At 42.4% G+C, this 23,555-nt stretch overlaps 1 long non-coding RNA gene across 3 annotated transcripts in view; it reads left to right on the top strand.

Moving 5' to 3' along the window:
* The window catches only part of LOC102979247 (uncharacterized), an 85,410-nt gene that overhangs the window by 9,619 nt on the left and 52,236 nt on the right, over positions 1-23,555 (top strand). The window contains exons 4-6 of one of the 3 annotated variants that reach the window (XR_008616387.1): positions 14,032-14,144; positions 15,606-15,717; positions 18,241-19,420. This is a non-coding gene — a long non-coding RNA (uncharacterized lncRNA). Of the gene's footprint in view, positions 1-14,031; positions 14,145-15,605; positions 15,718-18,131; positions 18,219-18,240; positions 19,421-23,555 lie in introns of those variants that run through there. The other 2 variants (XR_008616389.1, XR_008616388.1) reach the window with 2 other exon arrangements.

The following is a 23,555-nucleotide window of genomic DNA, read 5'->3' on the forward strand; positions in this document are numbered from 1 at the left end:
TGCCAGGGAGCCACTGTGTCTGCCATGATCAGTGAGCTGGAATGCTAAGAAGCTATCTTCATAACTGCTGGCTTCAAGCCTATACCTCCTCTGCTGTGATCAAGAAATCAGGAATCTGCTGCCAGCAAAGTGGATGCCATGGGTGCTCCTTCTTTTCACTCATGTGGCTAGAGACTGGACATTGGACTCCCTCTACAACTGCCACTGAAAGCCAGATGCTTCCATAACCATGCTCATCAGCAGAAATAGCAGAGGGGAGGCCCCCTCTTCATGATCTATCACTTCCCCCTTCCAAATCTCGCTTAGGTGCACCCGATTGTTGGAATCTACATCACAACCAGAAGCCTGGCTGTGGAATGTAGTTTTTTGTTTTCTGGGAGGAACACTGCAGCAGGTTGGAATGTATATATATTTTTTAAATAAATAAATAAATAAATTTATTTATTTATTTATTTATTTTTGGCTGCATTGGATCTTCGTTGCTGCACGCGGGCTTTCTCTAGTTGCGGCGAGCGGGGGCTACTCTTTGTTGCGGTGCGCGGGCTTCTCATTGCGGTGGCTTCTCTTGTTGCGGAGCACGGGCTCTAGGCGCGCGGGCTTCAGTAGCTGGGGCTCGCAGGCTCAGTAGTTGTGGCTCACGGGCTCTAGAGCGCAGGCTCAATAGTTGTGGTGCACAGGCTTAGTTGCTCCGCGGCACGTGGGATCTTCCCAGACCAGGGCTTGAACCCGTGTCCCCTGCATTGGCAGGTGGATTCTTAACCGCTCTGCCACCAGGGAAGTACCGAGGTTTGTATTTAAAGAGGAGGAAAGAGAGAGAGCTGGAGAGGGGTTGTGGCATCAAGTTGGAGGTGCTGCTGTTGCTTAAGGAGGGAGAGACAAGCTAGGAGTCAGTAGAGAGGAAGAGGTTGAAGATATGGGGGAAAGGAGTTAAATACTCAGTCCTACAAGGACACTGAGTAGTGAGGAGGTGATGTAAGCCAGACACAGTAGGGGCCAAATAAGAAAAGGGGCATTTCTTCCATTTTGCTCAGACCAGTGAATGGTGGGGAAGGAAGAAAGGATGTAGGCAAGCACATAGTTTGGTGCTAGGGAAGCAGCTTCTTCCTCTCTGACACAGAGGCGGAGGGAAGACTGTCTGCTGGGCATGAAGAGGGAGGTGGAGATGGGTTGAGAAACATGAAGCAGGTTTCTCCTAGAAACCTTGGAGAACTGGAGAGAGGCTTCCGGCGCAATATGAACGGATCACTGAGGGCACTGAGTGTGCAGTGGAGACTAGAACTGTGGCTGGGTCATTCTGGAATTAGGTGCATTGATGGAGGGTTGAGATTTGCCAGATGGCTGAGATAGAAGGATGAGACACCCAAGTGGTGGAATTCAAGCCAGACAAGGAGAGCCGTGGTGGTGAAAGCGGGGAGTTTCAGGGCAGGAGGGAGGTGGTGGATGCTGATATGATAGAGCAGAAGGAGGCAAAGTGATGAGGTCGAGGAAGAGGGGAGCCCTACGCCCACCAGGGCCCGTTAGAATTAGAGCCAGCTGGAAGTGTTGGGAGTCGTGTTCTGAGAGGGACCTGTGACGGCATTGTTTCAGAGGTGGGGGAGTGGGAGGTTGGGTGGGGAACATAACAAATAAGGGCAGAGTGATGGCCGAGTGGAAAGGAGGGGAAGGTCACTGGAGCAGAGAAGACCCAGGAAGGGACTTGCTTGGGTGTTGAGTAGTGGGTCATCTATGTGGATGTCAGAGTCATTCGGGATGGTAGCAGGACCTGATGGAAAAGGTGATAGCGACCCAGTTGCTAAAGACTCCAAAGAAAGAGGGAGTGGTATATAATGGCAGCAGGAGGAGTAGGGTGTGATTAAAAAAAAAAAAAAAGGTTTATTGAGATGTAATTCTCATGCCACACAGTTCACCCATTTATAGTGTACAGTTCAATGGCTTTTAGTGTATTCACAGAGTTGTGCAACCATCACCACAGTCAATTTCAGAACATTTTCCTCACTCCAAAAAGAAACCCTGCACACCTTAGTCATCACTTCCAATCTCCCCAGCACTCCCCCCATACCCCAGCCCCTGGCAGCCACTGATATGCTTTCTTTTTTTGTTTGGTTTTTTGTTCTGGGGGTTTTTTTTTTTGGCCGCACGGTAAGGCTTGAGGGATCTTAGTTCCCGGACCAGCGACTGAACCTGGGCCACAGCAGGGAAAGCGCCGAGTCCTAACCCCTGGACCACCAGGGAATTCCCCCACTGATCTGCTTTCTCTCTATAGATTTACCTCTTCTGGCCATTCTATATAAATGGAAGCATATCATAGGTGGTCCTTTGTATATGGCTTCCTTCACTTAGCATACTGTTTTCAAGGTTCATCATCCATGTTGTAGCAGGCATCGGAATTTCATTTCAGAGCACTATTTTAATGGCTGGAAAGAACCTCAAAAGAGTTTAGGGGAGGATGCAAGACGAGCACTTCCCTTGTACACCAAGTCAGCTCTGGTCATTGACATTCAGCGCCGAAATTGTTGCAAAGTACGTCTCGTCCTTTTCTTGGGAGTATCTAAAATAAGTCAATATTAAATGCTCATGCTTGCTTCTTCCCTCCCCACCCCCAGCAGTAAACATAACTGAAAGCCTTGCTTAATGACAAAAACTGAGTCAGTCATTGTTGCTTCATGTTAACTACTTGCCTAAGAAACATATTCATCTTATAGAGGAGATAATGAGCAAAACTGGCAATGCCCTAATAAGCTCTAAATTAAGCCTACATAATGTTGAACAAAATATAAGAATCAGCAAATAAAGTTTTTTCTACTTATTGATCATTAGTGTTAATGAGAACAGCAGCAAGTGGCTTTGTTCCCGTTCACTTAGAAAGTATGAAAACAAGGTAAGCAAGCAATTAGGAAGGTTAATGTGAGGATTCAGTTTTCATCCTGATAATGGAATAATTTATTTTCTAGCCTATTGACCTCAGAAGCCCTTGACGGCTTTATCTTCTCTGGTCTTTGGCTAATTTTTTTTCAACAATGTTAGTAACAGAAACTGCGAAAATGGGATCAGGGCCTACTAAAAGCAATAAAACCGGATAAATGCATCAACTTCCAGGAAATGTCAATTACAAATCAGCAGAAGGGACTGTTGTCTGTATGAAGGGACTAAAGCCTCTTATTAATAATAGTGGAGGAAGTAATCCAAGAGACTAAACGTGCTGATGAGAGAGGCTAAGTCTCTCCAAGGACCTTAGAATGTAAAGGACACATAAAAACCTGGGAAGAGGGAGGTAGCAATCAAAGACTCAAACCACAAGAACAGCACAGAGCTGTAACACTAATGCAAGAAAGACCAGCTAGAGAGAACCGAGGCTTGCTGAAGTATGTTTGAATTTGAAGGTTCACTGCCGCAGTGGAATCTCTTTTGTTTGCCCAGCATCCCTCACTCCTTCGAAAAACAGTACCCCCATTCTTCAGGGAAACTGTTCTCTCCCCCTACCACCATCACTCCCATTCCAAGGATGTAAGCTAAAAGAGTGCAAGTCTTCAGGTTGGGACAGATCATATCTGAGAATATGAAAACAATTTTTTCAAGAGATCCTTAAAATATCATCTGTAATCTATTTTTCCCATAGATTATAAATAGAAGTGCTTCCTGAAGACAGGAGATGGGCAAATGTCTTGGTTTTCAAAAATGGGGAGAAGGTAGATGATGCAAATGTTAACGGGGATTTCAATATTGATTCTCTATTAAGAATATCAAATGGGTGGTGTGTGAACTCCCGGAGAGAGAGGAGGTGATCCTTAAAGAAGCCAGCACGAATTCACTGAGAAGAGACAGCCTGACAGACAGGCTTTGGTTTCTTTTGTTATATGCTTATTAGGCTAGTAGATCAAAGGAATCCTGCAGGCATAGCGTTTCTGTGCTTCTGCAAGGCATTTTTCAAACACTTTCATGGCATCCTTGCTGAGAAGATGGAGAAACTGGATGGATGATAGGATAATTTAGCAGCATAATCAGAAACTGGATGGTTGATAGGATAACTTAGCAGCATAATCATTCTATCCTAAGAATGCTGATTAATGGATCTCTGTCAAATCTGGCAAATTTTGTTGAAGATCTGTTTCGACCAGGGTTGCTTTCCTAGCATGGTCCTTTTTAAGTAACCTGGATATGGGCTAAGTGGACCTGGGTATCAGTGTATAGAGAACAAGAGTCTGGGAGGGAGTGTGAACAAATCAGATGACAAAGCAGATTCTAAACTGGCATTGGCCCAGGGATGATGTATCAGCTAGTATCTTTTGCAAAAAGGCAGGATAAATATGTAAATAAATGCATAAGTGGTCATCTCTGTTAAAATGAAATTTAAATAGGACAAGTTTTAGTGTTCTATCCTTGGAACCAAAGTTAAGGATATAAGGAGAACTTGCTAAATAGCAGCATGTAGAAAAGAAGACTTGGGGATGTTAGTGGCCTGAAGGCAATAAGAGCCAAGAGCATGATAAGGCTATAAAACAAAAGAAGAGAAAAGAACCCAAAGGAATCTTGGGCTGTTTAATTAGAAATATATACATAGTATTCTGACTGTTCTGTGCTTTTGATAATCAGTCTTACTATACTTTGATTTATTACGTTCAATTCTGGGAAATATATTTCATGAGGGACATAGACCAACTTCAACTCCTTCATAGGAGTCATATCATAGAGCGCTATAAATCATGGCATATGAGCAACAGCTGAAATGAGTGAGGATGGTTAGCTTGGGAGTAAAATATTTAGGGGCAAAAGGATGGCTCTCTTACAGCATTGAAAGAGATGGGACATAAGACAAAATTCTGTTTAGTTCCAAGAGGAAAATGAGCATCAACGGATGAAAGTTACTGGGGTGGTAGATTTCAGATAAAATATAAACAAGTAACTACTAATAATTAGGAGTCGAATCAAAGTAGGTGAGCGCCCAGTTGTTGGAGATGTTCAAACAAATGACATGGCAGAGGGGACTCCTCTGCTATGTGAAGGGCTGGACACTCAGAACCTTAAGGCTTTTTTCAGTTTGGGGATCCAGAAAATCCCACTTCAAGGGCAGCTGTTGTTTTGGGATTTGTGGGTATGCGTATTGGTGTTGTTTCTCTCCACCTTAAACAGAAATGAAATGTTTCCTGATTTATATGTCAGAAGTCTAGAATAGTCAGGCATAAATGGGATAGAAGGCCAGTGTCTGGAATTTACTTTGGATCTACCCCATAATGCCCGACACACAGGGACTCAACGAAGAGGGTCTTTTCTTGAAGCTTCTCTGTGTTTCTCATGAAGATGCTTTCTTATTTTATATCTCATTTATATTCATGATTTAGCCTTGAATTGAGGTGATTTCTCTCCTTCAAGTGCTTTCTTTTTGCTTGTGGATATCTCCTAATTTAAGAGTGAAGAATCATGTGCTTTTACTGCTAAGGAAGCTGCACCTCCCTACTATGATTTCCATCATTGCAAATTCACATTAAGAAAAAATACTTTCCTAAGTCTTATCCTAGTCTCTCTCCAATAGGACTTTGATTTGGAAGGTACTTGATGTTTGCCACAAAAGCTGGAAGAGCTTTTCAGGGCAACATACAAACCATAAAACTTGCCCTTCCAAGCCAGACAGACTCAGGCTTTAAATCCTGGCTTTTCTGGGTACCATAGTCAGCTTGCTTAATCTTTCAGAACTGTAGTTTCCTCATCTCTTAAATGAGGTTATTAATATATGTATATTTCAGGAAGTTATTTTGAAGATGAAATAAAGTATGCTAATAACCTATCATAATGCTTAGTTCATAGTAGGTATACCATGGAATGTGAATATTATTATTAATTCATCACACAGTAATTTTACGATAATCCTCAGCTTCCCTTAAAGTAACGATCAAATTTAATATCTTAACACTATAATATTTCTATTTTAAACAATTTAGTGCCGGGCTTCCCTGGTGGCGCAGTGGTTGCGAGTCCGCCTGCCGATGCAGGGGACGCGGGTTTGTGCCCCGGTCCGGGAAGATCCCACATGCCGCGGAGCGGCTGGGCCCGTGAGCCGTGGCCGCTGAGCCTGCGCGTCCGGAGCCTGTGCTCCGCAACGGGAGAGGCCACAACAGTGAGAGGCCCGCGTACCGCAAAAAAAAAAAAAAAAAAAATTTAGTGCCAGTTGTCTGTTTCTTTCCCTAATATAATCATTTAACTATAGCTAAAACGTCCTAACTTCCTAATTATTTATAGGTTTGTGAAAAAAAAATTTGTGTGATGGTAACCAAGTCCAATTCATGTCTTTATTATTAGCCTCAACTTTTTCTACAACCCATTCTGTAGGAAGAAGCTATAGTTTTCCCAAAATGCCTTGCCCAGAGCAAAGCAGTTGCAGGGTTCCTGCCTCTGTAGCCTGCCCTAACCAAGCCCAGGGCACTGATTGTTTCCTTCCTGTACTTTGCAGAAATTGGCCTCCTCTGTTTGATTTGAAGTCATGAGTCTGGATCACAGTGAGCAGTACACTCTGCTTAATGAATCATTAGTAGAACAGAGAAAAGAACAGACTCAATTACATGCTGGGTTGGTTACCCAGCCTTTCCCTGAACACTGCCCTGCTCCAGCCTACACTGAAACAGGGAGGCTTTTGTATAGCAATGACTCCCTTACCAGTAGTGCTGTCTGTTGAACCTAAGACCCGTATTCTACATTCTTGATTGAGTTTAATCTGACTTGGCAGCTTTCTTAAGTACTACAGCCGTCTGCAAGCAGGAATAATGAGGGCTTTGTACAAACAGCATAGCTGCTGGGCTCCAGGCCTCCTTTCCCCTTTCTGTCTTCTTGACCACATGCTCCATCACCTGCAGGTGTCAAACTGTGTGCGGCAGCCTTTCAGGGTCAGGCCCTTGGGGCTTGCTCAGGAGGTGATAAGCCCAAGAACTAAGGGGAAGAGAGTGGGGGCAGATAAACAATAAACACATAATCAGGTGATGATAAGTGCTACCCTTCTCTCCCCTGCCTCTGGGGCTCCAGCCTCAGAATATTCAAGTTCTTTGAATGAGCTATGTTCTCTCCCACCTCAATGATGACTTCGAACACCTGTGGAAACCTTCCTCGGCCTTCAGAAAACCTCAGCCTTTTTCACCTCTTCAGTGAGGACTCCTTGACATTCTCTAGATCGTGGCCTCTCCTGTGACCTACTCTGACTAGTCCGGAGGCCACTTACAAGCAGGAACCATGTCTTTTCATTTTCCGTGGTTCAGAGACTTAACGCAGTGCCTGGCATATAAAGATTGCTCAATAACTCCTGGTTGATGGACTGAACAGGTCAGGGGAGAGTTGAAGGCCAATCTTGATTTATTAAATAAATAATACTGAGCCCCCATGATATCGCAGGAGAGGCAGACAACCCAAATATAAACACATAAATCTGTCAGGTGGCGAGGTGGGGCAAGACAGTGACAGTGGGAGACACACAATAAGATAAATAGGTCAGAAGGTGGTAAACAGTGAGAGAGAGAAATGGCAGAGAGGGGTCTTGGGGGTCGCTATTTCAGATAGACTGGTCAGGGGACGCCTCTCTGGCAAAGTGATATTTGAGCACAGAGTTGAAGAAAGTGAGGGAATGAACCAGTGGAACCTGGGGCGTAAGCTTTCCAGGCAGAGACAGCAGAGAGTGCCACATCTTAGAGCTTGGCATGAAGAAGCGTGCCATATCTGATGTAAGGAATTGGAAGGAGACTAGTAGTGTGGCTGGAGTAAAGTGAGTGAAGAGGAGAGTAGTGAGAGGTGAGATAAAAACAAGAAGAACACCACCACCACACAAGGTGCAGCGTGGGTTGGCTGTAAGTGCTGGAATTTGGGCCCAGGTGAATGTGATAAACCATCAGAGAAAACTTACAAATGAGACCCTGAATGCCTATGGTTGGGAAGGAGGAGAAAAACCAGAGGAATGGAGGGGTGTGGGGCGGGTGTCCTAATTCTGAAAAAGGAGACAGTGCCAAAAATAACAGCCTAGTGTACTTGATGTTACTCCCGGGTGATTACAGTACTCAAAGAATGATTTGTAAGCACCCACACAGGAACTTAGGGAGCTGTAGGAGCTAGGATGGTGGGGGTCACAAAGAATATCACATAAGTTATCAGATTTCCTTTTACTCGTACCTTCACAAATGATATTAGGCTGGTTGATCGAAGTAATGTGGTACAAATAGTGTACAGAGATTTCTGCAAAGTATTTGGTAAGGTCTTGTACCCTCATAGACAAGATGGACGGACATGCTCTGAATGGTCACCCTGTTAGATGGCTTTGTTTTTTATTATTATTTTTTTTATTGTGGTAGTAAAATACACATAATATAAAATTTACTATTTTAATCATTTTGAAGTATACAATTCAAGGGTATTAAGTACATTCACAATGTTGTGCAAGTATCACCACTATCTAGTTACAGAACTTTTTCATCACCCCAAAAGGAAACCCCCATTCTCATTCTCCATTTTCCCCTACCCCCATTCCTGGGCAATCACTAATCTGCTTTCTATGTCTGTGGATTTGCTTATTCTGGTTGTTTCGTATAAATGCAGTCATATAATATGCGGCCTTTTTTGTCTGGCTTCTTTTACCTAGCATAATGTTTTCAAAGTTCATCCATGTTGTGGCCAGTATCAGTACTTCATTCCTTTTTTTTTTTTTTCTTTTTTTTCCCTCTTTTTTGGCTGCACCATGTGGCATGCGGGATCTTAGTTCCCCAACCAGGGCTCGAACCCGTGCCCCCTGCAGTGGAAGTGTGGAGTGTTAACCACTGGACCACCAGGAACATTCTTCATTCCTTTTTATAGCTGACTAATGTTTCATTTTATGGATATACCAGATTTTGTTCACCCATTCATCAGTTGATGGAAATTAGGGTTGTTTCCACCTTTGGGCTATTGTGAATAGTACTACTCTGAACATTTGTGGACAATTTTTGTTTGAAGACCTGTTCTTAATTCTTTTGGGTATATACCTAGGAGTGGAATTGCTGGGCCATTTGGTAATTCTGTCTTTACCCTTTTGAGGAACTACTGAACTGTTTTCCACAGCAGCTGCTCTTTCCATGGAAAGTGTTGGGGGCAGGGTACAGTTGGAAGCACCAAGGGTTGGCTCCAGGAGGACTCTGCTCCTCTGTGCCTCTAGAGAAGTTGAGAAGGACAAGAGGCACTGGATCGGGAGCACATCATCAGGAATTAGGAGAACTTGGATTAATGGTCAGTGGAATGGCCTTGCTGAAGCGAGGCTCATCCTTATCTAGGACGTGAGGCATCTGGAATTTGCACACCATAAATCTTTCTCAGCTGAGTACCTTGAGGTCCTTCCTGTGAGACAGCCGGTCGCTAGCCTCCCTGAGGGAAGGCCCAGGCCCGTCCAGCAGACCATCCATCTCTCTTGAGATGGCAAACTGATCAAATTTTCAGATGACACCCAAGTGGAAGGGATACCAAATTTAGAATCAGGGTTTTAAAAGATTGAAGCAAACCAGAAAGATGAGTTAAAACCTAACCAGATAATATTTATTTGTGATTTTTTTTTTTTTTTTTTTTTTTTTGCGAGTAACATCAGTGGGTCAGATGGGTCACCTGTGGAAGAAAACCAGAGATTTTCTAGGCCGGTTAACACATTAATATATATACATATCTTTTTTAACCCGGGATTATTTTTAAGGATTTAGTTTTTCCTTCAAAGAGTAACAAAAGCTAGAAAGAATAAATGCCTGCTTAAGGAAAATCAACATGAAAATAGCTACTAGTGCTCTTAACAAGAACCCAGAGGCTACTCAGGTAGCCTACTAAGGAATGCACTAAAATTGCCTGGATGTATTTCCAACATCCCATAACAGATCAGTGTTAAAATTTCAATAATACATCTCCTTCTATTTAAATGGGAAAACTCAAAAACCACTGGTTACCAAATATTTTGCTTGATGTACTGATCTCTCTCCTCCTCTGTTAGGAGCAGCTTTCACTGAGCACCTTCCCCTCCAGGTGCCATACATAATGCAGTTAAGGAACGGAGTAAGTACATGAGGGTGGGAGTGGGGGTAGAAAAAGTACAATTTAGACACCAAATCAGAAACCGTATTATTCCAGAGTCAACTTCCACACCATTAATTTTTTAAAACCTCAAAATCCATCAAAATGCTTATATAATATTTTTCATCTTCAATATCATGAGAGAACCAAAGAACAAGCCAATTACTTTCTTAAAAATTTATGAAAAAGTAAATCATAGAATTCCATTCAGTTTTCAACTGCGTATAATATTTATGAGTCCACAAATTGCAGATGAAAAATAAGAAAAAGGTAATAAAAGTGATTTGTTTCCAACTGGGAAACATGCATTAGAAAATTCGAATCTACTCTTGCAAAGTCTTGTTCACCAGATTTTCTCCTGGGGGACTGGGCATAATACTTACAGATTTTCAGATAAAGAATGCCTCCTAAGGCTTGACTTTTCACAACTGACTTAATTTTGACAGTTTTAGCTGATATCAAAGGACCTAACTCTTAGCCAGACTCAGAAAAAAAACTACATGAAGTGATAAAGGAATATACTTACCTCGGTCCAGTTCCAGTCACCACCATTTATAACATTCACCAGATTTAAACTTAAATCTTTTGTCTTGCACTGTTCCTTCAACATGCAAACAACAGTAGGAGAAAGGGAGCTGATAAATAAAACATCCGAGAATATTATAGTTTCCAAGTGTTGAAAGAAAACTCATCTGAACGTTACAGCAGGCATGATTTTAAAGTAATATTTGCTGTTTGAAAACAAACAAGTATTCTGTGTTATGTGGTACTGTTTGAACTTAAGTTAACTGATTACTTAAAACTTTTCAGACTCACAAATTCATGTATCAAAAATATGTCTACCCTAGCAAAGAGAAAAGCAGGAATTGTTCCAAAACCCAGAGTAAAAGGTAAATGCCTCATCTGGATAAGATGACATCTTCATGATCAACACTCATAAAATTCACGTCAGTGTGGGGACGTTGGATGATTCTAAAACAACTAAACTGAGTCTCAGACAGTCCTCAGATAGGAAACACCAAAATTGCAGTCTCTATTAATTCCAGTACAATCCGTTTCAAACACTTTTGTTTTCTCTTGAAGTCACTTGCAGACTAGAATGTTAGTGTTTGGTAAGTTATAAAAATAAGTGCATATGAGGGCAGTCATTCCCAATAGATAGCATTTTTGGAATGCTGCTAATAAATAATCACCTCTGAGATAAAAATCTGCCTCAAAGAAGATGTGAATGCATTTCGAGTTTTTCCAGAAAACTGATTTCCATTTACAATCCAAAAGCCAATGGTAAAGAGGAGAAGTCGCAAAGAAAAATGTTGAAAAGATCATTACAGGCACTTCCCTGGTAGTCCAGTGGTTAAGACTCCACGCTTCCACTGCAGGGGGCGCGGGTTCAATCCCTGGTCGGGGAAATAAGATCCCACATGCTTCACGGCATGGCCAAAACAAAAAACAAAACAAAAAACAAAAGAGTGTTTCATCTTCCCACTTCCCCAAGATAAACGTCATATTAATTTAGCACAGGAAAACGGGTGAATATATGTACTTTTTACATTTTACTATTTTGCAGTCTATCCTAAGCATGCAATAATAATTAGCGTCACGATCAGGAACACTACTACTGTCTTAATTAATATGCGAACATGTCCCTACTATTATTATCAAAAACAAAAATGTTAGACTACAGACCGAGCCCAACCCACTGGTCACCCCATTTTGACACAGAATGTTCCAGTACGGATTGGTGGCTAAAACAGGAATTGTTATGTATTTGGGGAACTATGACTGTAGTGAGGAGGTCAAATATGCAGTCACTAGCAAATCCAGCTTCTCTTTGGGGGCCAATGGATTAAGAAAAAAACTCTGTAAGTTCAAGGCTTCAGTTGTGGATGTTAGAGCTTAGACATTTTAAGGAATCTTCTAGATTTTCTTGAAGAGTAAATATAAACCTAAAAGTAAAGGTAAATATAAAACTAAAAGAACCTTACCTACATGGTTTATGTGGTACCTCTCATATAAACTTAAAACTTCTAATCTTGTTTTTAAGGAGATGCTTTAAAATTCCTTAAAATGCTAATAATAGAAATCCAACCAGCAGAAAAAAGGTCCAAATTGTAGAGAAAAAGATTGCAGTTCTACTGAAAAGGAGACCTACTTTCTGTGAAGAAAAGTACAAGGTAGCCAGCCCTGACTCAGCACAGATGGGACAATAATAGCTTAAATTGAATTCTTCTACTGCAGGATTATCCATTTCATTAGGGATTTAGACTCAGAGAGAGAGCTGTGCATTTTTGCTCATTCTTATTCTAAAAATAATAATATCCTTTTCCTTGAGCCAGTCAATTTTATTTAAAGTTTTCTATAGCTAAGACTGCTGTAAGCTCTAATACCCAGCAGAATCTTTTGTATGTTGCAAAGAAATGGCAAAGGTATATTACTTTTTATGGTGCAATCCCAATGATCTCCCCCTTTCTCTCTCATTTTTATTTAACTTACAGGAAGACAGAAAAAATGTTGAACTTCTCCGTTATCCCTAGTCTGTGACCTATGTTAAAGTGTATTTATCTCAGTGAAAGATGTTTCCACAACACACATTTTTAACATATAATTTTACATAATGAAGCATGAATGACTATTCACGATAAAAGTTAAAAAAAACACACTAACATTGTTGCACGAATTGCTTGAGCATCCGCTGTATAAAACAATAGAATTATTTCTAATATTTGCTTGAATTGGCCATTTTTCTTACGAAGAACCCACCAGCAGACTCAGAATCAGCAGAGTGCGTGCATACAGGGAAAAATTAATCTATGCCTGTCTTTATTATGATAATGGTGTACTTTTCTCTCAAGAAATGAAAGAGAATTGTATCCATCTCCAACCCCCCTTGTGATGGTGTTAGGAAATGTTCTCCTTTAGTGATCAAAATGAGAGTGTTTGTGAAAGCTCTTTGTAAGCTATAAAGTAATATTCATATATAAGTTAGTATCATTGTCGGCCTAATGCTTATTTATATCTGAGGTTAAAATGAAGCACCTGGAGGTTATTCTAGTCTGATTCTCTCCAAAGCAGATCCTGAGACTAGGATTCGGGTACAGGGAGTAAACTAGGGGGGTGATCCCAGGAAGCATAAAGTGAGGGAGTGGGGGACCTTTAGGCATGCGAGGGAGAAGTCAGCAAAAAGGGTGAGTTGTGAGTAATTATGACTGTGTGCACATGAAGCTCAAGGGAACTGAGCATCCTCTGTATCGTCCCACTGAGAATGGAAAGCGGAGGTGTTTAGCCACAGGCTTCTGTCCCTCATTGGTTAAGGGCTGCTCCCTGGGGATGATAAATTCGTGACACTTCCTAGACGCCCTGCACAGCTGAGCCAGCTCTGAAGGTGCTAGTGAAGCCTTGGGGCAGAGGTGGAGAGAGACAGGGGTGGCTGCTGGAGGTACGGAGCTGTCAGCAGGTACAAGCCTGTCTTTCCCAGCAGCTGCAGGTGAACCCAGGCCCAGCCAAGGGCACATGGGTCAGGGCATTTGCGGTGTGTACTGAGAACGCAACCATCATACACAGTCTCAGAAGCAAAGTCAAGAGCAGGCTTCCGGGATCTGATTTGTGCTATCTATCTTGGTCCCAGGCCTATCATAAGCACTTTGCATGGGTGAAGCATCCTAGGTGAGATTACCCTGAGTTTCCTTTAATACTGTGTATTGGTGCCACTATTAGCTATTTTTAGTTGTTGAGATTGAAGTGCTGTCCAGCCTCTGCTAGGTTTCATGAAATTTATTGATATGGTTTGGGAGGCAGTACGTTCTAGTACAATTTGTTCTAAGCCTGGGTTTTCATTAGAATCATCCAAGAAACTTTGAAGGAAAATATTGAGCCCCTCCCATGTAAAATAAGGATCTCCAGGAGTGGGGCCAAGGTCTTGGGGTGCGCGCGTGTGTGTGTGTGCGCGTGTGTGTGTGTTAACTCTCCAGATGATTTTTCTTGCAGCCAAAATTGAAATCACTGGGTAATGAAGAGAACGTAGCTTTGGAAAAACGTTGGAATCAGATAGCCTTGAGTAGAGATTTCGGCCACTCCACTAAGCAGCTGTATAACATTCTGTGAGTAACATATCTTCTCTGGGCCTCGGTTTCCTCATTTGTGAAACAGGGATACTATATCTGTCTCACAGACTTCTTTGAGAATTAAATGGGTGTAAAAAAGCCTACTCTTGTTTCTGGCACATAGTTGGTGCTTAATAAATGTCAGTTCTCACCTTCCCAGTATTGTCAGACTTGCTCTGAAGAGTACTTCTGTGTCTCCATACATTAGAAAATGAAAATTAAGTTTTCACGTGTAGGTGGAGAGGGTGGAGAGCTGTTAGAACAAATGGAGGAGGGCAGGATAGGATTGTTACACTGTCAGAAGTTAAGGAAAGAGAATATAAGAAGAGAACAAACAACTGGCTGAAAATGGAAACAAGAAAACCACTAACCAGTTAAAATACAATTATGCAAAGGCTTCTTCTGGAACAGATTTAGGATGGCATGAGAGCTAGTCCCTGCCAGGATAAGTGGATACTGTGGGGTCAGGCCTTACCCTCATGGAATGTTTGCATGGAGTTAAAGTCCCAAGTGGAAATACCTTCAAAGTGCAGGTAAAATGTTTACTAGGGAGCCTTTACAGCACTCTAGGTTAGGCTAAGTACCCTCTTCTGGGTTTCTTGGTTTACCTTTAAATTAGCATTCAGTATTATATTCAGAGTAACTATTTGTGTGTTGACTAGAAGACTGAGTTTCTTTGAGGCAGGGTTGTGTTCATTCATTGACAATACTTGGTACAATTGAAGTTCAACCATTATCAAACTAGGTCAAAACAGAGCGCAGATCAACATGGCAAACTGAGATTCTTTCTCACAACAAGTGGCAGCCTTAATCCCTTCCCCTTTTTGCTGAGTTTGTCCAAGAAGAGAAGAGTTTAATGTCAGGAGAGACAAAGCGTGCACCCATTTTGCTTCCATAAAGGATGCCAGTCTTAAAGTGGTGACAGTATTGTGTAGGAAGGCAGAGGAAAGAGTCACAAATAAATGGAGCTGGGACTCTTACTAGTGGACTTTATCAGTCCTGTGAACCAATTCTGTTTGAGTTGGGGTGTCTGTACCTTGCAAGCCAGTTTCCAAGTGGACATGGTTGTTGGGAAAGACAGGGTCAAGAGGCAATCTTTTGACCCTCTGCTCAGCCAGATAAGAAAGGGCCTTGGGCCTGGAACACTTCCTCACCAAGAGGTAAAGAGCCCACACAGCCTGTGCTGGGCTTTCTGCATTGTGTGGACTATCCTTCCCTGTTTCATGCTCACTCAGTGTTCCTTCATTCTGCTTACGTGTGTATGTCAACGGCCCACAGGCATGCACCCAGCTTTCAATATTTCAGACTCCATAGGGAAGGGTCAGGGTCCTTCTCTTGCAGCATAAGAGGGGTGTGCATAGGCCAGTTGCACCGTGTTGGCTGCCCTGGGGACCTGCTGGCCACGAGGGACCAACACCCACATCGAAGCTGATCTTGCTCTGTCCCCTCTCTATGTAGGTAAAGCACCATTCCATCTGGGGCTTGACTGTGTTGTGTTTCACCTGGCGACCCCAACCCCGACACGCAACAGGCAGAAGTGTTTGGAGTCCTCCTCTGGGGTTGGTAGCCGGTACGTGGTGTTCAGCTTGACAGTTACATACAGTCACATTTTACACAAAAGTAGAATGAATGCCTTATCTTTAGATAAGCAGGGTGATGACTAAATTTCTTAGCATCAGTAGTTGTATAGTTGGAACTTTTCAAAACAGGTGGTAAAGCAAACAAAAAGGACTTTAGAGTAAAAGGGATTTATTGGAAGGATCTTAGGATAACTCATTGCACAGTGAGTCTCAGCGGGACAGTGATGTGATTGGTGGAAAGATGCCCATAGACACGGTTAAAGGAATACGTTTCCTCTGATGTCAAAAGATACGGAAACTGAGCTGCACCCAACAGCCTCACAAAGCAGGAGACGACGCGGCTTGCATCCTGATTCCTCCAAGATCCCTTTAAGGACAGTGAGCACAGAGTGAGAACTTCGCTCTTCTCTTCTCTTGGGGTCTTTTTACTCTCTTAGTCCCTTTCAGTCATACTGGAGAGAGCCTGGGTACCTGCTTGCCTGCTCACCAGATATAAGAAGTAGACACAGAGATATAAGAGGATAGAAGATATAAGAAGTAGGTACATCCCTCATTTGCCATGAGACTGGTGACATTAAAGGTGAATTTACCACTAGTTTCTAGGTCTGAGCCTTCAGGCCTGACTGGGGTCCATTCCATACTTCTAGAATAGAGGCCGAACAAATAAACCAAGTCTTAGGGAAGCAAGAGGAACCACGGTGGCCCTGGGAACCTCTGGGACAAGATTGGATCCCCCTCTCCTCAAGATTCTGACTCCCTCCCCATCTCAACCAGGATGTTGAAACTGGTTGATGGCAGCCCAAGGGCTCATATCTTCCCAGCACAGTTCCCTTCCCTTAGGATTGATTTGAAAATGTCCAGGGAAGGCCTCTGACAGAGCAAGCTTGGGTCATGTACCCTCTCCTATGAACTGAATTGTCTTAGCTCAAGCAGCTATAACAATATTATATACTGGGTGGCTCAAGCAACATTTATTTCTCACAGTTCTAAAGGCTGGGAGGTCTGAGATTGGGGTACCATCATGGTCGGGTTCTGGTGAGAGCCTTCTTTCTGCTTTACAGATGGCCACCTTCTTGCTGTGTCCTTACATAGTGCAGAGCAGAGAGAGGAAGCAAGCTCTCTCGTCTATTATGAGAGCACTAATCCCATTCATGAGGGCTCCACCTCATGGCTTAATCACCTCTGAAAGCCCCTGCCTCCTAATGCCCTCACATTGGGGGTTAGTGTTTCAACATACGAATTTTGGGTGGACACAAACATTCAATTCAGTCCATGACATGGGTTAAGGAGGCGGGGTGATGGGAGCTGGGGGGAGGGTATTATGACTAGCAGTGGCATTGAAACCATACAGTTGGAGCAGTGAAGATGAGTCCTCCAAAAGAAAGAATGAGTCGTTCTCACAAGGTGGGGTGGTGGCCACATAAGATAAGTAGATCCCACCACAGCAGTAAACCTTCAAAATCCAAATAACCGTTGCCACTAACGCCACTGACCCTGTTCAGGAAGAAACGTCACCCGCAGGGGCCTCATCTCTCTCTCTTTTTTAAAAAAATATTTATTTATTTATCTGGCTGTGCCAGGTCTTAGTTGTGGCATGCCGGATCTTAGTTGTGGCATGCATGCGGGATCTAGTTCCCTGACCAGGGATCAAACCCGGGCCCCCTGCATTGGAAGCACGGAGTCTTAACCACTGGACCACCAGGGAAGTCCCCAGGGCCTCATCTCTTAAAGAATGGTGCCCAACGGAGTTGTTTTTCTAATCATGTTTAGTCGTGGCAAATATTGCTGTGTTGCTGACAAGAAAATACTCAAGCACAGAGGGTGACTGTATGGCTCTGTTTCTGTGGCATGGCTAGAATGGGCACATTCATAGAGACATTAGGTAGATTAGTGGTTGCCATGGGCTGGGGGGAGTTGGAGGTGAGAGTTAAAGAATATAGAGTTTCTTTTTGAGGTGATGCAGATATTCTCAAATTATGATGACGGTTGCATAACTTTCTGGATATACTAAAAACCGTTGGATTGTACACTTTAAGTGGATGAATTATATGGTATGTGAATTATATCTCAATGAAGCTGTTAAAAAAGAAAAAGAGGACTGAATGGTTTCCTTGGAAAGAAGCTTAGAAAGTGGCAAAATAAGAAAAGCAGACGACACCCCTGCAGCAAACCAGACCCCCAGCTGAAGACAGTGGGTGGGGACAAGGTCATGATTTAACTCAGAGCTGTTCCAAGTGTGAGCCCCACACCAGCAGCTGCATCTCCTGGGAGCTCATTAGAAATGCGACTTCTTGCGTCCTACCCCAAATTACCAAATCAGAATCCTTGGGCATCACTAAAGTTGAGGAAGTATTAATTTAACTCATTGTTGCTTTTAATAAATAAGAACTCCTTTCCCTAACAGTGTGCAAGGTGCTTTCCAAACTGCAAGCCAAACAAGATATAAAAGCAGCATTAACGAATTTTTAAAAAATGTTACTTGGACAAAGGAATCTTAATTCTGTATTTTGCAGGTAACAGTACCAACATAGCAGGGCTTATTAGCAGCCAATGGTTATTTGCAGAGGAGGTAGTTATTTGCTGAAAGCTACTGAAGCAGTTAACCAGACTGATGTGCCTTGAAGCTGCAAGTATTTTCTCCATGACCTGCCGGAGAGATACCGCCATCATTTTTCTCCAGTGAAGATGCTGAAATTGGTGTGAATGCAATGAAAGCTGAGATGCAGGTGGAGATTCAGAGATAGTTTTGTCATCTTGAAAGCCAATTATTTGCTCCAATGCCACATTTCCAGGTCCAAGGTTTGAGGACAGATTTATCTCCTGTGAGCACGTGAAGCATTGTAAGTGCTGTACACACCTTAGGAATAAAAAACCAGAGCAAGAAAAACAATCTTAAGGCTGCTCCTGAAAATATTCAGAAATTATCTTCTTTAAACCGTGCACAAAGCTCGGTTGGTGAGCCTGCTTCAGTGAAATTGCACTATCACCATCGACCTAACGTCGGACTTCAGGAGGTAAATTTTTACCTTGGTCAGTTACTATTAGGAAAGAAACTTAATTAAATCGGTGACAGCATCACCAGGGGCAGAACTCCATGCTGGCGGTGCTAGCCAAAAACACGGTTGTGCGCGTTCTGACTTCACTTGAAAGTGAATATCCATTTGGTACAAAATTACAGACGGTGGTGCAGTGGTTGAAAGAGCAGGCCAGCAGCTGTCTGAGCCCAGATGTTTCTGTAGCTACAGTAAACCCTCACACTTAAAAAAATGACTATGATAGCTTTTAATAACAAAATTGTAATATTTTAAAATAAAATTTTATGTATGGAAGTTCATTCTAGGATAGAATATTTGTTTCTGGCCTTGCTCAGGCCATTGGGCATGCAGCTAAAATGTGTATTTTGTGCATCCCTGCTTTACAGTGGACACAACTTAAAATTAACATTTGATATCCTATTAAAACAATTCCTTGGCCCCCTCTGCAGCTCTGTATCAGCTTGTGTCCTTGTTAAGCTCTCCTCTTCTTCCCCTTCTCTGCTTTGTTCCTCTCAGGAGACAAATATTGGAAGTTCCTTTCATTTTCTTAGGGGAACAGTTTGGCCCTCTCCCACCTCTGCCTTCAAATTCAGCTAGGGCCGTTCTTCTCATAGCTAAGGTCTTATAGTAAGTACTGAAACATAGAGCAACACCTTGCCCAGACCCTTACGAGACAAAAATACATATAAGCAAATATATAATATAATATATGTATAATATACATGATATGCAAGCAATACAAGATACTAGATATTAAACTAAATAAAAATTTCCAATGAGTGGCAATCAGGGGTGCATGGGAACTCTCTATGCTATCTTTAAAATTTTTCTGCAAATCTAAATTTATTCCAAAAATTTTTAAATAATTTTAATAATGGATGGAAGAAGAATATGTTGGAGAAACAAAACAATCCTGCCAGCAAGACCCCCTGCGTACCAGTATAGAAGAGAGAAAACACATGACACAGGTGGTCCAGGCAAGAGACTACAAGTTAGGACAAAATCTCATGTAATTTATAGAGCACAGCAGAAGGAAGAACAATGACTTCTCTTATCTCCCAGAGAGACAAAGGATTGTGCCTTCTGAAAGTCTCCTACCCACCCCTCAAGAGAACCCTTAGCTAATTCCGGAGGTACACCTATTTACACATCTAGCGACTGTTTGGTCCTGGCCTTGGAGATAACTGTTGTAAAAACTGGAGACTCGGCTTAATCCTTAGAGAGATTTATCTCTGTTCCAAAGGTTAGAGTAAGGGCTCAGACTCACTCTGTCCCTAAGTTTTCCGAAGTACTCTTAAGAAAAGGGGTGGGTGGGAGAATGGTCTCTTTGCCCACTGTAAGCAGAGAAAATAATTTTTTTGCTCTCACAATACCCAGTGTGGAAGGCATGCAGCAAGGAGAACTGATAGGCTGCTGGTGAGGATGTGACTTGGTAAACCCCTTTGGAAAACAGTTTGGCATGATCTAGAAAAGAGAAGATAAACCTACCCCATGGCCTTATTGCTATACTCTAAAGAAACCCTGGTCTGTGTGCACCAAGAAACATGAAAAAAATGGCCACCACAGCATTATTCAAAACAGCAGCAAACTGAAAACAACCCAATAGCCCACTGACAGAATAATGAATAAGTAAATGGTAATATCTTCACAGAATAGAATATGGTAGAGCAGTGATCATGGCTGAACTACAATTTCACCCATCAACATGGCTGTCTCACAAATATACTAGTGAGTAAAGTCACAATATAGAATATGAAGTATGAAAACACAGATATAACATTCAGAAGCAAGCAACTCTAAACAAATATTCTTTAGGGATAGATATATATGTTGTAATATTATTAAGAAAAGCAAGGGAGTAGTAAAAATGGGTTACGTAATTAACAAAATTCAAAGTAGTGGTTACTGCTGGGAGTGAAAGGGATGCAGATGGGGACTTGAAAACATTGGTAACATTATTTCTTAGATTGAGCAGTGGATACATAGGTATTTGTTTTATTATTCTGTATACATTATATAGGTAATATAATCTTTTAAAATATGAAGTAGCTTGTGATAGATTGTTTGCTTTAATGGATGGTAGAGACAGTAAAAGCTAAGGGAGAGAGGTTAGTGCTGCCAGGAGGATTTCCAGAGCAGAACCCTTCAGGAGGAGCCGAGACTTCAGCTGGGCCTCTGAAGGGAGGAATCACATAATTTTTCAAACCTGGAATGAATGTTAGAGTTCACTTGCCCCACCGCTTCCTTTTGCAGATGAAGAAATAGAGATACAGGGAAGTATCTTTAAAAAAAAAAAAAAAAAGCTCAATATATTTTCTACATTGTCAGACCAATTGCAAGGGGGAAAATTTGAGTGAAGAGCTCTTTTGAGAAGAGCATTTTAGGAGTTGAACACCATAGCCCTACAAATGTCAGGCTGTGGTTCTCTTTTTCTCGGTTTTGCACACCTGTCTGCTCAGTGTTGCTCCTGGCCCTATTCACGGGACCCCCCCCCCCGCCCCCCGCCCCAGTGGGTCGTTGAGCTATTATTGGTCAGGCGTGATGGGTGGCTATGAGAGGCAACCTCGGCTTCCTCTTTTGCCCTGGGCAAGTGCTGCCTGGAGCCTATGCGGTTACATCTGGGGTAGGTGCAGCGCCAGAAGAACATCCTGTCCACAGCCTCCTAGAGTCCTAGGTCATCAGCCCCACACATCCAGAGAGTGCCCAGTGCCAGCAACATTATGTATATTCACTTCATCTTTAAAAAGCTACCTCACTTCATCATACACTGATACAACTACTCAGTAACAGAATTCTAATCCCCTCACCCACCCCGGACTTTTTTTTTCATAAAAGAGGAAGTGGAGACTCAGAAGTTAACTTGTCGAAAGTCACACCTTCAAAAATGACATTGTCCGGCTTCCCTGGTGGCGCAGTGGCTGAGAGTCCGCCTGCCGATGCAGGGGACGCGGGTTCGTGCCCAGGTCCGGGAAGATCCCACATGCCGCGGAGCGGCTGGGCCCGTGACCCACGGCCGCTGAGCCTGCGCGTCCGGAGCCTGTGCTCCTCAACGGGAGAGGCCACGGCAGTGAGAGGCCCGCGTACCGCAAAAAAAAAAAAAAAAAAAAAATGACATTGTCAAGTTCCAACTCAAAACTGCCTGGTTCCAAAGTATGTGCTGTTTTCACTGTCACTTGCTGACTGTGAAGTATGTTATCTTTTTTTTTAAAGGACAACAACAACAACAACAAAAACAACAGCTAAACGACTTATTTGCAACACAACCTAGTTCCCATAACTTCAATACAGCATTGGAGTAGAAAAGAGTCACAGTAACTATTTAATCCTGTTTTTCCCCTGTCAGGAGCTAGCAATTTATAGTCATTTATTTATATTAGTACTTCACTGGGAATAAGCTTGCCAGATTAAACACTATGCAATATTTGGGACATATTTATACTAAAAAATTATTCGTTGTTACAGAAATTCAAATTTAACTGGGCATCTTCTATTTTTAATTGCTAAATCCGGCAACCCTAACCCAAAAGCTTTGAGGAAAAACCTTTTTATTTCTAGCGAGGCTCTCCTCTTCATTGGGTAAAGAGAAACACATGGGATAGGTTGGCTACTGAGTAAAAACCTCAAGGATATCTTCTGAAGTCCTAAGTGGGGGTGATTTTGCCGCCTCTCAACATTTAGCAGTAAGTGGAGATATATTCTATTGTCCTAACTGGAGGAGGGCTTACCACTGGCATTTCATGGGTAGAGGCCAGGGATGCTGTTAAATACCCTACAGTGCACAGGATAGCCCCACCACAAACAAGTATCTGGTCCAAAATGCCAGTAGTACCAAGGTTGAGAAAACTTGCCTTAAAGAATCACTCATCTAAGGTAGTATAAATCCAGGAAAATTATATATATATATGTATTTTAAATCCCTTTAAGGCTACCAATGTATTTCCAAATAGGGCTTGGCCTTCTTCTATTTCTCAGAAAAACAATATCAAAGCCGTTTATTTATCTGAACCAGCTAACTCATAATTATGGATGCTGGTGGCAGCAGGAGTAGACTCAAATTTTTACATACTTTACCATGTATTGCAATCGACTTTTGATATCAGATTTGCGCTGTGAATTAAGTTTTTTTGATTAATGATTTTTAATATATTTTTCTTGTTATTTTTACAAATAAAATAATTCCTGGGGGCTTCCCTGGTGGCGCAGTGGTTGGGAATCCGCCTGCCGATGCAGGGGACATGGGTTCGTGCCCCGGTCCGGGAGGATCCCATATGCCGCAGAGCGGCTGGGCCTGTGAGCCGTGGCCGCCGAGCCTGCTCCTCCGGAGCATGTGCTCCGCAACGGGAGAGGCCACAACAGTGAGAGGCCCGCGTACCACACACAAACACACACACACACACATACACAAAATTTCCTGTGAACAGTAAGCAAGTCCAAATGTAAACTATAGAAATGGAGAAGTATGTGATGGTAGATGAATTTTCACTAGAAAACTCAATTTTTTTTTAAGATGTTGGGTTTAGAGAAGAGCTAACACCTATCCTTCTCAAACTCTTCCAAAAGATAGCAGAGGGAGGAACACTCCCAAACTCATTCTACGAGGCCACCATCACCCTGATACCAAAACCAGACAGACGTCACAAAGAAAGAAAACTACAGGCCAATATCACTGATGAACATAGATGCAAAAATCCTCAACAAAATACTAGCAAACAGAATCCAACAGCACATTAAAAGGATCATACACCATGATCAAGTGGGGTTTATCCCGGGAATGCAAGGATTCTTCAATATAC

This window comes from Physeter macrocephalus, chromosome 21 (assembly GCF_002837175.3).
Source record: "Physeter macrocephalus isolate SW-GA chromosome 21, ASM283717v5, whole genome shotgun sequence".
NCBI classification, from domain to species: Eukaryota; Metazoa; Chordata; class Mammalia; order Artiodactyla; family Physeteridae; genus Physeter; species Physeter macrocephalus.